The sequence below is a fragment of the Centruroides sculpturatus genome, unplaced genomic scaffold, assembly GCF_000671375.1.
Source record: "Centruroides sculpturatus isolate CEXI.00-Female unplaced genomic scaffold, Cexi_2.0 scaffold1687, whole genome shotgun sequence".
In the NCBI taxonomy this organism is placed as follows: domain Eukaryota; kingdom Metazoa; phylum Arthropoda; class Arachnida; order Scorpiones; family Buthidae; genus Centruroides; species Centruroides sculpturatus.
The window spans coordinates 122,076-134,556 of NW_019386017.1; positions in this window are offsets into that span (position 1 = coordinate 122,076).

Consider the following 12,481-nt stretch of genomic DNA (forward strand, 5'->3'; position numbering starts at 1 on the left):
ACTTCACATAGAAAAAGGAATCCTGAAGAAAGAAGATTTTGCACTTGGAAATAAAGACGTTATTGAATCCATGGAAGAGGGCGAGTTCTAGAAGTATTTAGGATTTCAACAATCCAAACTAACAGAACATAGACAAATAAAGCAAAGATTAAGTAAAGAATACCAAAGTAGGTTAAACGCTATACTCAGAACACAGTTAAATGCAAAACACACAGTTAAAGCAATAAACATATATGTCATCCCAGTACTCACATACTCTTTTAGTGTTATACATAGGACTCACACAGATGTTGAGCAACTCCAAAGAAAAACAAGAACAACACTTACTAAGCATAAACAACATCATCCTACATTCGCTATAGAAAGATTAACACTTTCTCGTAAAGATGGCGGACGTGGCCTGATTGACATAGTTAACCTTTACTAAAAAACAAATACAGTCAATGCGAGAGTTTTTCTACAGGAAACAAGAAACATCACAATTACATAAAGCAGTAACTCTAGCAGACTCAAATAACACACCATTAAACTTACACCTACATAATACAGACATGACACAACATATAAAAAGCATAGACACCATCAAGCAATCGTGAACTCGAAAGGCACTCTATGGTAGGCATCCTTATGACCTGTCCCATGATTTTGTTGACAAAACTGCATCAAACATCTGTTTAGATCGGGGATGCCTGTTTGGGGAAACGGAAGGATTCATGATTGCCATACAGGATGAGGTCATAAATACTAAAAACTAAAGAAAATATACTCAAAGATACAACACTCACAAATGACACATGCAGAAAATGTCACATAATTCCAGAAACTATACAACTCATTACATCTGGGTGCAAGCTCTTAGCACAGACAGATTATTTACACAGACACAATCAAGTAGCAAATATAATACACCAAAAGCTTGCAAACAAACACAAATTATTAGACATTCACGAACCATACTACAAATACATTTTATAGACAGTATTGGAAAACAAAACGCACAAACTGTACTATGACAGAGCCATAATCACAGATAAAACAATTTACCACAACAGATAAGACATTTCACTCATTGAAAAACACAATAAAATCATATACATTACAGACATAGCCATCTCAAATACTCACAATGTAGAAAACACATGCACTGAAAAAATTAGCAAGTACACAGAACTTGCCCAGGAAATAAGGCATCTGTGTTTCTCCACAGATGCCTTATTTCCTGGATAGGGTGCTTATTGTGCCTGTCGTTCTCTCCTGTACGAGTGTGATACCACACACACTACACAAAAGCCTGGGAACATTACAATTGAATAGAAATACATACATTACACCACAGAAGGCCACTATATTGAATACATGTCATATTGTTAGGAAATTTCTGAATACAGACAATTACACACTTATTTAATTCAAGTTTTGTTTTGATTGATATGCCTTGACTCTGGTCAGGCGTAGTACAAAGTTACCGGTGTCAACCGAGTATAACCCACTAAACCCAATAATAATAATAATAATAATAATTTCATTTCAGATGTAATTGAATACACTATCACAGTGGGAAAACAAAGCAAAAGAAAAAAATTCTTTTAGCTCAAACCATCTACTTTGTTTAATATCATGTTAAATTTTAATAAATCTGAGAAGTTTTAGTTTGAATTACCGCGCAAAAATTTTATCTACTCACTATACATATTATTTTTACAGTTACAAAACATATCAAAGCACCATCTACTATAATTAGCTGATTAAAATTATACACATTAAAGAACCACTCCTTTATATTTCTCAATTTAGCTGAATTCTCGCTCTCTGTTTTTTTGCCACAATATGGATACTGGTATCCTACCATGCCAAAATCAGGTTTAGCCATACTATAATAACCAGAATTATTCAACACATTTTAATCTCTGGTAGTTCCAATTTTATACATATCAATACTATGGACGGTATTCGTTTTTCCCATTTATCAATTTGTTTCTCAATAACCATATCTTGAAAATCTCAGTATCAATTGCCAATTGCAATTCTAACGGTCTATCAGCCACAATCACAACATTATCTGTATACAACAAAATTTTATTTCAAGTATTATTTTCCAACCATAGACCATTTAATTTTTAAATTTCATTCAATCTATTTACCAAACTATCAACATATAAAGAAAACAGTAATGCATTCAACAGACATCCCTGCTGTACTTCTTTGTTACAGTAGAAGATTTCTGAACAAGTTCCATTAACCAACATAAATTCTGACGTATTCGTGTACATTGATCTTAATAGATTTACTGTTTTATAACTTAACTTCAAATCAGTAAGCCTCCTGCATAAATTCACTGATTAACTAAAAGATGAGTCACTGAAACAAATGCAGCCTGAAAACTTCATTTAAAATGTTCAACAGTTTTTGTCACAGTCGCTCGTCTGCCAACTTCCAACATTCCATCGGAATATCGTCCAGGTTAGAAGCTTTACTTGACCTTGCCTCACTCAAAACAGTGTCTATTTCTTCTTTAAAAATATTCATATCTAGACAACCTACAGATGTCGTCTCCAAACAATTTTATTATCTAGATTATCACTAAACTATAAACTTTTGAAGTGCATAAACAATTATGTTTTAATCTCCTCCGAAATACGGAATTTACTTCTACATTTCAGTATTCGAATAAACTTTCAGAACATTTCGCTTGATTTACAATTTGAAAATCGTTGTTTAAACCTGGTCAAATATTTTTGTGTTTTACTTTTACACAGCGATCTAAATCTTTGCTTCGTTAACAGATATTCTTATAATCTCCATTCCTGTCGAAGTCTCCTCAATTTCTTCAGCTTATTTTTTAAATTAACCTTTTGTTTAAAATATACATCCCTAAACCACTTTCAACCTTACCTGGTGAAACGCTTAACTCCTTTTTCTGTTTTTCGAAATTTAACTATTATACCGAACACCATGACAGTAAGTTCATTTAATTCACTTGTCTTGTCATCAAATTGCTTGTCCCAACAAATATTTTGTATTTCCCGCAACTCCCGATAACAATCGCCAGAAATGACGTATGCGATTATTTACAGGACTAGATATCGTGAATGATCGCGCGTAGGGGTATGTTTCATAAGAGATTTTTTGATCACACAGAGTTGTATATATTTTGGAGGGTCGTCACCCTCTCATTCAAAGTTCCATTAACCAGCATAACTTTACCTTCCGAATTATATACTTTTTTCATTTGACAAACTTATCTATATCTATATCTATATACTATATAAAGAGACAATGTATTTTTCGTTTGTGACTACTAACTGTGAAAACTACTGAACCAATGGTTACCAAATTTTAACTGTAGCATCTTTATGATTCTCGGAATGTTTACCACTAATCAAACCTATATTATTCTTTTAAACATTCATATAAATTAAAAGATATCATCCAGGGTTAAGCTTTTATGTCCAACAGATGGCGCTACGAGTATGACGCCCTAAGTTTGCTTTTCTGTGAGGATGAACTAAAGCAGATCATCTATCTATCTATCTATATAAATAAGAATGTAATGTTCGTTTGTTCCTACCAATTTCTTTGAAATTTTCACACAACGCTGCATTCGAATACGCACGTGTTTTTATATAATATACGTGTCGAAATTCCCCCCACTGGGGGGAGATGAACAGGATTAATGCTTACCATAAAGAACTCTGCTTTCATTTCTACTATTTTAGTTTTTTGCGTTTTCGATTGCGTTTTATAGGGTACATTAACAGAATATACACTAAAAAGGGATTTTTCAATATTCCCCCCGTGGGGGAGAGGGACAGGATTAAGGCTTACCTTGAAGAACTTGGCTTTTATTATACTATTTTAGATGCGGGTTTTTGCGTTTTTGATTGTGTTTTAATAGGGTACGCCAAGAGAATGTACACTAAGAAGAAATTTTTCGAAAAATTCCCCCCACACCGGGGAAGTGTTATACATTTATAATAGATACATTTTGAGCCACAACAACGCGTGGCTGGGTCTGCTCGTCTATAATAAAAAACAATTTCCAACCCTTAGGCACAATTAGTGCAAGACCAAAACATGCCAACAGCCACGGCAACGGCAACGCTCCTTCCAGTTGTAATAAAATAAATATACAAAATTTTTTAACGTGTCATGTGTAAGCTGTCGCGGCAAATGCGCAGGAATAACTCTGAAAATGTCAAATTTACTGAAATATCAAATAGTATTTTCGTTAGTAAATACAAGCCATTTTGTAAATTTTTGCTAAAAATTAACGAAACTAAACAAAAATATTTAAACGAACAGATGTAAACATATTTATGACAATAATTATTATTAAGGTAAAAGCACCGGTAGTAAACACTGCATGAGTAGTGGACACTTTGAACTTCAAATATGAGTAAAAAGGTTGTAGATGGCTTCACTGTTCAAACATACAAATCATTCAGTATAGAGAACTTTTGACTACTGAATGATTTGTATGTTTGAACAGTGAAGCCATCTACAAACTTTTTACTCATATTTGAAGTTCAGAGTGTCCATTACTCATGCAGTGTCCACTACCGGTGCGTTTACCTTACCTATTATTAAAATCATGACATTATAATTCATTACTGACAAAAAATTATTTCACTACTCTACATGTACACATTATTTTCGTATAATATTCAGTTTATGAAAGTTGACATCATTCATAGAATAATAATACTCACCTTGTCGAAGAAAGTTTCTCAATATAATCCAAAATAAAGTGGAAAATTTCGGCATTTCCTTGTTTCTATAATTATTCTCTTTTTTCATTATTCCATACGAAGTAAACAAAATGATGAGAAAAGAAAGAGGAATACAAATCCAAATCTAAAATTCAAAATTTTCAGAATCATTTTGTATTTTTAAAAAATATTTATGTTTCTGTAATATAGTGAAACCTTCAATAACGACCGTCTGTAAATTGTAGCTTTTTGTTCAGGAATGTTTTGCTGTACATAAAATAACCACCAAACAATATTTGCTTCATGCAAAGTTTTGATGTTTTTTAAGTGGCCTTTTTGAGACGTCTTAAAGTATATTATTTCATAAAGTTTTAAAATTATAAAAAGATAAATTGTAAGATTGTTTGTTCTATTTAAGAAATTAGAAATTTCGATTTTTTCATTACACATTACATAAAAAACACGTTTTTTTTTCGATATATTTCACATTGATTTGTAATAGCACAGCAGTGGCCAAATAGATGACACCACTAAACTCTTGTAATTGAGTCTCAGTTTGTGCTTCGCTAAAGCTCTGGACACGTGGTATCTCTACTTTTCTTTAAATATCTATCAGGTTCATAGAAAATATTTTCAAATTTATGTGTTAAATATACTATAAATATTTTCGCTGATAGCATATTTCCTTTAGCTGATGGCTCAAGTGTTCCATTGATTTATACTACCGATCAGTGAATCTGATACGTTATCAAATATTTCATTGGCCATGTAAATTTCTATTTGTATAGTGAAAATACGTTTTTTAATATATAGAGAAAATAGTATTTATAGAAAGATTACCATTAAATCGAAAGGTTTTACCAAGATATAGGCTTTATCTAAGGGTCTTGCAGCACGTATAGCAAATGTAGTTGGAATGTGAGTTACGGACGAAGAATAAGATAAGTAAGAATCTTTCATTTCATAACCACAGATGGCGATGTCTGCCTAATGAATAAAATTAAATTATTGAAATACATATTAGAGATGTTGCGGTCAACGTTTTCAACGCAAAACAGGTACGTCGGACGTTCGGCGCCGCCTTCCTGTGAGACTAGAAGTTTGACAATGGTGTTTAAGTCGTTAGTAGAATCGTGCTCGATTTTCTAAACGCCATTGTGAAACTTCTAGGCTCACAGGAAGGCAGCGTCGAACGTCCAATGTACACGTTTTTGCGTCGAAAACGTCGGCCACAACTTCTCTATTAAGACAATATTACTGCTGAATATAGATTTATTACATCTTTTAGGTAAGTTCTGATTTCCAACCTAAAATGAAACAAGAAAGATATATTTATCACATTTAATAAGATTTACGTATACTGTATGAAAGAAAACATACTCCAAATGAAGACTATCTGCTAATAGCTCAATATATCTCTGAATAAAGTTTTCCTTCTTCTTTTCCATGATATTTTGCTAGAAAACAAGCTATTATTGTTATTTAATTTTAAATATAATTGTAAATTTAGAGTTTAAATTTTACTTTAAATGTTTAATAGTTGTTACTCTTCGCTATAAAAAATATTTTTCTGAAAATATCTAAAAAATGCTTTACACAAGTAAAAAATTCATTCTAAAGCGAATTATGATTGGCCAAATTACAAATGTTTTCTATAGAAAGCAATTGGAATATTTAAAATTAATTAAATATAAACTGTTATCAAAAGGTGCTTCGTTATGTTGTATGTGATAACTTTGCATTTATATTATTAATTTTTTTTACTTGTATTATGAAATCATTTAGTGATTTTAGTCACTGATTGGAAGTGAGCAATTTGCTACTAATTGTATTGTATCAGACATTAATGAAATAAAAATTATCAATATTAAATAATTATTATAATTGACATATTTACCTGACCTTTAAACACAACATCAGATTCTGTTAAATAGAAACAGACGAAATATCAATATCTAGTACTTGAGCTACTTTACAACAAGTTAATGTTTTAATAGTTTATTTACTTCTGTTATCGGATTTAATCATATTTAAGTAAAACAATAAATATATATTGTTTTTTAATCAACAAGTATTTTATGTCAGTAGAAAAAAAATGCAGAATTGAAAACGTTACTTGCAAATTCTTTAAGATTCTCGGTAACAATATTTAAAACTAAATGTGGTTTAAGCTAATATGATAATTTATTTTAAAAATCTTTCATATAGTTAATTATTTTAAAATAGCAAAATGCTACTTTTAAAAGTAAGAATGAGTTCTATGGATAATTTTAAACACGAAAAACCAGTAAAATCGTTGTTAACTTCGACTCTACTTAACATACAACCCCCCTCTATCTTTTTTCTTCTTTCACTTACAACAAACAAATTTTAGTACTATTATTTTTTCTAATATTTCCCTCAAAATTTCAGAAATTCTCAGCAGAGTTGTAGAAATTACTAAGCATCAAATAATGTGAATAAAGTCTTGCCATTTACATACACTAATAGATTCATACATGCAGCAAAAACCCGACTTTTTAGCATTTCTGAATATTTGATAGTTGTCAAAGTCCGAAACTAAAAATTTTGACAGGTCATTTTTTTAGAAATTGTCGTATTTTCTCTGTTATATATAATAGATCCAGAAAAATAAAAATAAAATTGCATTTTCTGAAGAAATGGCAATAATTGTACAAAGCATGCTGTTTGTGTGAAGTTAGAATGTCTATTGTTACCAGTTTTTATTTCGTTAGACCTGAAAGGATCATTTTCAACTACATATTTTGAAACTTATCATTGCATGGGTTATATAAGAGTTTATCTAATTATAATGTACTTTTAGTCAGACTGATGAGGAACATGGCGTGAAATGCATTTCTGACAAACCAAATGACAAAAAAAGTATATCTTATACATTGAGTGACATGATTTCCCTACGAATTAATTTCGCTAGAGCAGTGGTTCCCAATTAATTTTTTTTTCGTGCCACTTCAAGAAAGAGCTCAAACTCGCGTACCCCTTATAGCAGAAATTCGTATTAATCCATACTAATATTATAAATTCGAAGGTAATTCTGTCTGCTGTCTGTCTGTTACCTTTTCACGTCTAAACCGCCAAACAGGTTTTAATAACATTTGGCACAGAGATAGCTTACATGTTGGAGATGGACATAGGCTACATTTTACTGCGAGAAAATTCGATATAATGCGGGCGAAGCTGTAGGTAGACAACGAGTGATAAATAGAATAAGTTTTTTTTTTACATTTATTACTTTTACCATACAATTCTAATAATAATGAAAATAACAAAGTTATTTAATTTTAATGCGACAAATGTGCACAATTTTCTTTGCACAACTTTGTAAAATCTGGTTGCTTTCTGGTCAGGTTTGGTCTCGAGTCATCTTCGAGTCGAAGTCGGTGACGATCATTGGCATAGCCAGAGTTTTGTTATGGAAGCCTAGTAGAGGCCAGCCTGACACAAAATTGAATTACAGTATTTCAAATTATTGTTCATTAATATGAAATTTCTATAGGAATCGACAATAATTTAACACACATGTAAAATAAACATCGTCACTGACGATGTTTAGTTTTCATGTTTTTCATGGCCGAAAATCCGCTCTCGCAGAGGTATGTTGCGCAAAATGGTAGTAAATATTTTATTGCTGCTTCAATGACATGATAATAGTGATAATTGTACAATTTTTGTTTCTTGCGTAAGAATTTAGGTATTGTCACGAATGCATTTTTTTAAAAATGAAATTTCGAGAATATTTTTAGTTATAAATAAACGAATTTGTGCATTCCATAACGTGTTGTAAATTGCCGAATTTTTGATGGTCTCCCATTATTTTTTTAATTGCTTCATCTCGCATTTAAATTTTAAATCGACCGATTTTAGATTGCTGCGCGTACTCCTTCATGCAATTTCGCGTACCCCCAGGGGTACGCGTACCACTAATTGGGAACCACTGCGCTAGTGTATCACAATTTTTTGTATACACATTTTATAAACAAAAGTGTTTATACTTTTTGTTATACTCTATACTTGAAGAACACACAAACAAACAAAAATATTTATTTGTCGGATTATTTATACGCAGATTATCGAGCGATTTGGCAAACTAAAAAATGATAGTTTCGAAAATTAAAAGAAAAAAAAGAGAAAAACTAGTAGGGAATAGGCACTTGCAAAAAATTGTTTACAACTCTGAAATAAAACGATATGTATATGCAGCCAAACAATTACAATTTCTGTCTTTTAGCGCTCGCAAGTTCTGACTTGACAGTACAAATACCAACAAATTAACTTAACAAAATGAAAATATCTATGTAATTTGTAGTTGCTCTGAGTCTTATTTATTTTAATTGATATATGAAAGTAAGCAAGGTGTTACTAAAAAACCAAGTTTTATGATGAGATGAAATTTCTGCTGATAACAATGCCTTTCCTTTCGTCCAATTTACCTGTGTTTTACATCGTAACAGGGAATTATTCTCTTATCTCTATGTTACTGCGTCATGAAATCACAGTAAATAATTCCACATTTATTGTATTACGTTTAAAGGCGTTTTTGCCTTATGTTCTTAGTTGAAGCAATCGTAGAGCAAACGAGTGAACAAAAAAAGAGATTTCATTTGCGATTAACACTTAATTTAATTTTACAGATAGCTAATCAATGTGTGCTTTGATAACTTTTTTCTTTCTTTCTTTATAAGAAATTTTTTTTCTGCTGCAGAAAATAATTTTATTGTTTTAAGATGATTTGGCTCTATATGGTGTAGACCAGATGCAAAATGCTGCAGACAACAAACGTTGCCACTATTTTCGCTTTTGCAAAATGGCGGCAAGACTACTTGTGATGGGCATAAGCTAAAATCCAATATTTTGGCTTCTGCCTGTATGGAAAATTTATGAAAAAGTTGCAAAATGAATTTTTAGGCTTAATCTTTCTATCATTTTGTCTTGTGCATTGAATACACTGAGAAAGCCAGTTCACAGTGAAACAAAATCACAGCTTCTTTACACCGTTTTATTATTCGAGCAATTTTTAAACAATTGACGTAAATCTCAGGTGAACTCGTCATTCTTTTCTACTTTCATATAAAATCTCCTAATTTCAAATAATCATGATATCATTCTGTAGCAATGTGCAAAATACTTTCAACAATTTCCAACTTGCCAAATCAATAGCACTATATAGGCCTATGCTATTTGATGCAACATAATTTAGGTAACTAGGTAAATGGATGTTGCAAAACATTAATTATAAATTTACATTATTTTTTCTTTATTATATANTTAAATTTTAAATCGACCGATTTTAGATTGCTGCGCGTACTCCTTCATGCAATTTCGCGTACCCCCAGGGGTACGCGTACCACTAATTGGGAACCACTGCGCTAGTGTATCACAATTTTTTGTATACACATTTTATAAACAAAAGTGTTTATACTTTTTGTTATACTCTATACTTGAAGAACACACAAACAAACAAAAATATTTATTTGTCGGATTATTTATACGCAGATTATCGAGCGATTTGGCAAACTAAAAAATGATAGTTTCGAAAATTAAAAGAAAAAAAAGAGAAAAACTAGTAGGGAATAGGCACTTGCAAAAAATTGTTTACAACTCTGAAATAAAACGATATGTATATGCAGCCAAACAATTACAATTTCTGTCTTTTAGCGCTCGCAAGTTCTGACTTGACAGTACAAATACCAACAAATTAACTTAACAAAATGAAAATATCTATGTAATTTGTAGTTGCTCTGAGTCTTATTTATTTTAATTGATATATGAAAGTAAGCAAGGTGTTACTAAAAAACCAAGTTTTATGATGAGATGAAATTTCTGCTGATAACAATGACAATGCCTTTCCTTTCGTCCAATTTACCTGTGTTTTACATCGTAACAGGGAATTATTCTCTTATCTCTATGTTACTGCGTCATGAAAACACAGTAAATAATTCCACATTTATTGCATTACGTTTAAAGGCGTTTTCGCCTTATGTTCTTAGTTGAAGCAATCGTAGAGCAAACGAGTGAACAAAAAAAGAGATTTCATTTGCGATTAACACTTAATTTAATTTTACAGATAGCTAATCAATGTGTGCTTTGATAACTTTTTTTCTTTCTTTCTTTATAAGAAATTTTTTTTCTGCTGCAGAAAATAATTTAATTGTTTTAAGACGATTTGGCTCTATATGGTGTAGACGATATGCAAAATGCTGCAGACAACAAACGTTGCCACCATTTTCGCTTTTGCAAAATGGCGGCAAGACTACTTGTGATGGGCATAAGCTAAAATCCAATATTTTGGCTTCTGCCTGTATGGAAAATTTATGAGAAAGTTGCTAAATGAATTTTTAGGCTTAATCTTTCTATCATTTTTTCTTGTGCATTGAATACATTGAGACAGCCAGTTAACAGTGAAACAAAATCACAGCTTTTTTACACCGTCCTATTGTTCGAGCAATTTTCAAACAATTGACGTAAATCTGAGGTGAACTCGTCATTCTTTTCTACTTTCATATAAAATCTCCTAATTTCAAATAATCATGATATCATTCTGTAGCAATGTGCTAAACACTTTCCACAATTTTCAACTTGCCAAATGTATAGCACTCTATAGGCTTATGCTATTTGATGCAACATAATTTAGGTACTAGGTAACTGGATGTTGCAAAACATTAATTATAAATTTACATTATTTTTTCTTTATTATATATTAAAAGAAATTAAATATATAGCCTATATTTTTTAAGGTTGCTAAAGTCACCAGAAGCTGTAAAATTCATTTACTTCATATGATTTAACTATTACGTTGTACACTAGCTTTTTTTATGTTTGCAAAAATAATATTAAGTAATTATTTCGAATTCTTCGTATGGCCCGTTTTTCCATTTTTTGATAATTTTTATAATCTCGATATTTCTCTTCAAAATCACACTATATCCAATCTGTTTTTGTGTTTGATTACAATCATATTACAGTTTACGATTGTTTACTTTTTACTTTAATACAAATTTGAACTAATATTAAAATTTGAAGTTTACGAACAAAAAAAATAATTAATTTACAGAGATTCGCTTTACTTTTTACATCTGTTAGTTAGATATATCTATCTTTTTTATACAAAGCAAACCGCAGCTCTATATCTAGAGAGGGGGAGAAGGTATTGCCATTATTTGAACTACATCTCAAATCACTTAGCTGAGCAGGAGACGATTTTTATTGTGAAGCCACACGGCAAAGTTTATCATCATATATTTCTGCTTCAAATCATAAATATTTTACACTTTTTATATATTTTTTCGACGCTTTATACAATAATACACTATAATGTGCGATTATAAATTACCAAATAGAGCGTAAAAAGCGTATAAACAAGAATCTTAAAGCCAATTAACAGCAGAAACATCTTCCATAGATTTACTGTAGTGAGGTGGAATTTTCCGAAGATATTTATTGCCAGATAGTTCTAAAAACATATTTGCTTGTTTAGATATTGTCGAATTAGCTAACCTAATGTCTAATAACGTTAAATTAATTAATTTGAGTTAAAAAACGATTTGAAAAGCTAATTTATTGCGATTGTTTACATTTTACTTCGAACGATGGAAACAAAGATTTTCGCAACCATTTTTCATTTTTCACAAGTCTGTGATTAATTAAATTAATGTCAACAAAGACAAAAGATACTCAATAAAACTTTATAAGTCTGAAAACAATTAAAGGGAAAGCTTTTTGATTGTTTTCAGCCAACTGTGTAGTTAACTGCG